Source organism: Saccostrea cucullata, unplaced genomic scaffold (genome assembly GCF_032062105.1).
Source record: "Saccostrea cucullata isolate Sc308-1 unplaced genomic scaffold, CSIRO_AGI_Scuc_v1 ctg14567, whole genome shotgun sequence".
Classification (NCBI taxonomy): domain Eukaryota; kingdom Metazoa; phylum Mollusca; class Bivalvia; order Ostreida; family Ostreidae; genus Saccostrea; species Saccostrea cuccullata.
The window spans coordinates 1-4,915 of record NW_026919201.1 but is presented as its reverse complement, the minus strand read 5'-3'; the positions used below and the strand labels follow the sequence as shown (position 1 = coordinate 4,915).

The 4,915-nt window shown below is 33.7% G+C and overlaps 1 pseudogene; it reads right to left on the bottom strand.

Annotated features, from left to right (window-relative positions):
• Window positions 1-641: 641 nt before the first annotated feature.
• Window positions 642-2,252, bottom strand: LOC134282272 (uncharacterized; annotated as a pseudogene).
• Window positions 2,253-4,915: the final 2,663 nt, after the last annotated feature.

The following is a 4,915-nucleotide window of genomic DNA, read 5'->3' as shown; positions in this document are numbered from 1 at the left end:
GCCCCTGTATTGGCCTGTAGCTGAGCTCGCAGACTTATAGGTCACTACACAACTATGATTATTACGCTTCTACTGATTTTTCACTATATAAAAGTAAAGCGATATGTTTTGCTGATTTCCTGAAAATCACCGTGAATAAACCGATTCCCTGCAAAACAGACTGATTCCCGTAAAAAAATCGGTTTTTTTGTGAACTCATACACACCTATTCGGAACACTTAGCATTTTATTTAAATTTATGACAGACTTAGAAATGTCCCGAATAAACTCATGAATATTCATAAATGAATCGAAATGCATTGTGAGTCATCTTGTCCCAAATCAATAAAAAGAACAAGCTTACTGGTAGTAATAGCGAGTATTGAATATAACTTTTCAAATGTCTTGTTTGTATCGGTATAATAAAACAGCTAAAGTATATCATTGAGAGAGTCAGCAAGATTCCAGTTCCCCAAGATCAAGTCTATTTCCCGAGGCGCTTGCTGGAATCTCGCTGACTCCCTCAATGATATACTTTAACTGTAGAATGATAAACATTATTGAAAAAAACGGAGGGGCATGTTAGATGTTTTGATTAGTATAAGAGGTTAAAAAGTAATGTACACACCATTCCTAAATTAATGTTTATTAAAATAATTTGCCTTGAAAAAGAACTTTCATTTTCAAATAATTCTTTCGCCAATGCATTTTTCAGGGTTCCAGATCCTCCATTTATTTCATCAATTTGCCGTTTTTCTGTCAAAAGTTTAGAGCAAGCTGTTTGTTTTGCCTTGTTTGGTGCAAAGCAATCTGTTCTATCTGGCCACGTTGTCCTACTGTTTGGAATGTGGGCAAGATGTTTATGAAATCCATGCCGTCCAACTGTTCCACAGCATGATTTTTTTAACTGAGAGTAATGTTAATAAATTTAAAGAAATATAAATTTCATTTTCAACCATTTTCCATTCTTACAAAATCAGTTCAAATAATGTGCATATATATTTGATAATGACGTACTTTTCTCAGTATTGTTTTAAACATGCTTCATTTGGATGACAGACGGACCAGCTATTAAGTTACAACTGTTATTAATCAATTCTAAAATTATATCTTATTTCCGTTCGACTTTAGAAAAAAGTACATAAAAATCATTATTGTTATTAAGAATGAAAAATATACATACTAGGTCTTTCGTAAATTTTATTTTCAAGCATTCCAATCTTTCCTGGAATAGACGGTATGTTTTGTCGACAGGAACATTCGTCTTTGTTTGAGATAAAAGGTTTATAGTCCGCAGAGTCATTTTGTTTAAGTATTAAAAGAATTGGCGAGTGGAAACATTTGGCAAAAGCGCTTGTTATATGCTTACATAGCTCTCAGTCAATTCCGTCTTTCTTCCCAATGAAAATGTCAACGTTGAAAACTGACGACAAGGCAAAAAATTCTCCCTTCCCAGGTTTAAATTTGGTGGGCTCTGATTGAATCTTTTCTACATGAGCTCTTAAAAGTGTTTCTTTTTCGGAATATTTTATTTCTTCTACTGAAGGATTAGCTATGTATCTATAGAACAAGTCTATACAGTCTTCTTTCAATTCAAGGTCGCAAACTGCATTTAGAGTTCGTATATCGTGCATTTGACTACCGTATAACTCCAAACTAAATCGTTTAAACAAACCAGTAACGTTTTCCTGCAAGCCATAGCAAGAAGGGTTAAAGAGGAACTCATATCTATTGGAGGTTACCTGGACAAGAATTTTTTTTCTCATGATCTGTAAAGTCAATGAATGCAAATTCAGGATACCCGTCCTTTCTTTCATTCATAACGATACAGATAGGTTCTGGTGATAAGCAGTTTCGCATGATGGGTGAAAAAATAAATCCCTTAAAGTTGTAAATGCTGTTCACTGACGAGTCCATTCGATATAGACATATAAATCTTTGTAAAAATTCTGAAGCTGCAAATATTTCCCTTGGAGATGGAGATCTCTTTTCAGCATCTGACTGCTTAAAATCCCGTGCCAAACAATCTGCTGGTGGAATTGTCACATCGCAGTCAATGCATTGAGGAAGAAAAATATGAAAATAAGAACCATTCTCAATCTCAAAGTCGGTTATTTCTTTCTTCATTTTACATATCTTTCTCCACGATTGGTCTCTTATTTGGTATTTTGTGGTATTCATGACGTAATAAAATGAATTTTCGTTTCTTGGATGTGTGACCAAACCAAATCCATTTCTTTCGAGAATAAAAGATAGATTTTCCATCTTTATGTTTTACTCTGTGAGTAAAAAAATTAGTTTTCTTTGGATGATAACCTTTATTGAATATAATATGTGCAAATATTTTTATATCCCAATAATCCCATCCCCTGCTCATAGGTTCTTACGGCCATGGAGTCATCTTAGGAAAAGTCTTCGTATTTCTACACTTGTTCGTACGTACGTCGTTAAAAATTGTAGATTGACCGTACAAATGGATATATCAGCATGGAGCACCGCGTTTATGCGTGACGGTGTCAGTAGTGAGAGATTTCCTGGTGGAATAATCGTAAAGATACCAATTGGGAAATTTAAACCTTCAACGAATGCTGCCTGACCTTGATGTACCACGATCCTCGTAATTACTGGATGCAGTTATCATTAACACCCCTCTTATTGTTATTGTGATTTAAATTCAAAAGATTGGCCAAAGTGGCTAAAGAAGAGATGGTTGATTTAACAATTAATCTTATCATAATTTTCCGGCGAAAATTAGACATCACTAGCAACCAGTTTCGCTGGTTAAATAATGTGTAATATCATCTACACTAACAAACCTTTGTTTGCCTTACATGACTATTGTTATTAATGCGCACAGAGGATCTTACCACGAGCAACTGACCAACTGTTGAATGGCTAGCAATATTTATGACATTTATAATAGTGAAATATTTAAAGAATGCTTTTAAGTTTAAGCGAATGTAAATATTGTAATTTATTCATTGAATAAAAATTATTTTCTGTCACAGTGTAAAAGGATATCAAATTTGATATCCTTTCACGGTGTGACAAATATCGTAAGTGCGCTAAAACTCGTGATTTTCTTGCCCGATAACAATAAGAAAGATAGAAGTAAATAAATCATTCTCAGTATATATAATAACAATATCTAGGTAAAGAAAACTGAGAATTGTGTATAAGTATGTACTCAGCTATGTTAAGGACAGATATGGAAAATGTGACCTTTGCACCGTTTTAATATGTATTGCTTCTTCTTAAAAAAATTATCAAAGCAACTGAATACTTGTAGAAAATGTGATATGGCTATCAATAATTGGAAAGGACTGGGCCGTAGTTATTACCAGTTATATCATACGTATCAGCTGTTTGTCACGTGACTTGTATAAAAATAGAATTGCTAAGATGAATGTAGGAAATGTGGATAGTGCAAGGGCATACGCTTGTTTTTCCGGAAAATAATTGATACACATTAAAAGAGGTTTATATCCTCTACCCAAAAAGTGCTGGGAGCTAGTCAGTGCTTTTTGCGAAGTACTTAAAATTTTGCCGAAAATGCTTATAACAGCTAAAAATTTCCACTTCGCTTAAATTCTGTTAGAAATAAAATTAATGTTATGCAGACCAGGATCAGCTCCCAGCACTTTTCAAAATATACACTATATGAGCATTAAATATTCCAGATTTCAGTTCAAACAAAATAGTCTATGCCCTTGCACTTTTGATGTAAATCACGAGTACGCTCATCGTTTTAGCGAAATTCTCTATATTCCCTATCCCTTTGCAGCTTCAATGCTACTAGATAAATCCATATTTTATACACGTTGTATTTAATAAATTATTTTCTTTTAGATTTAATGATTAGGTCTAAAAATTAGCAATGGTATAATATTTATTTAAGCATTCTTGCAATTATTAAACCAGTGAATCTACTCCTGTGGACCACTTGTGCTGCGTCATGTCAAGGCTGATGACGTCATATTGACAAAAGGTTTTCTTCTATTCTCGACTGTATCGCTATCAAGTATTCCAATTTTACAAGATTTTATGAATAATCGAAAAAATAAATAAATTCAAGTTTTTATTTACGCATGATCATGTCGTTAATTAATTTTTGTGGCTTGTTAAATTTCAATGACGTCACAATTAAACTTCCAATACGGTGTACAAGGAATGATAACTCTGACCTTCCTTAATATAGCCGAGTACAATGCATGTGATCTTATGTGAAATTCATGTATAAAGATAACGTACAGTAATCAAGCTCAAAAGTCAATGGTAAAAAGTAGAAAACAATCAGGAACCTGACTGTAAATATAAAATACATGGTTACTGTCTTGAAATATAAGCGATATTTGGGCGAGGGTAAGAAAACGTGAATACGTTTTCGACCCGAGCCCAAATATCGCTTATATTTCAAGACACTTATCATATATTTTGTTTATCCTGCAACAAAATTTTACATTTGAACGTCCAAAACAAGCTAATTCCGACAGATTTAGGCACATCTCCGCAGTTGAAACTATGACGCCATGGCGTAAACATTGCAGTATACGTGACGTCACAATGCTTTTGGAACGTCGGAATACATGCACGAGGCTATATTAGGGCAGTGACCGGATAAAGCTTTGGTTTATTAGGTTACCTTTATTAGGTCAATGCAAGGGGTAGTTGCAGGATAAAAAATATCAGAGGCGAAGCCATTGTTAGGATTTAGAAGTAGTATTTATTGTATCGATCTTGGATAATACGACTAGCCCCCTCTTCTTAAAATGTTTTACTGCGTTTTTTATCCTCATTGAATAACAGTAAATGTCAAGCTTTTCAGTTTTTTATTTACAGTGGAAAAAATGAATTAAACAAAAGGAAGTAGTTTTCAATATGATATATATAAATAGTACAAATCTGAAAAGGGCGCATGAAACGTACGCAGACCTCA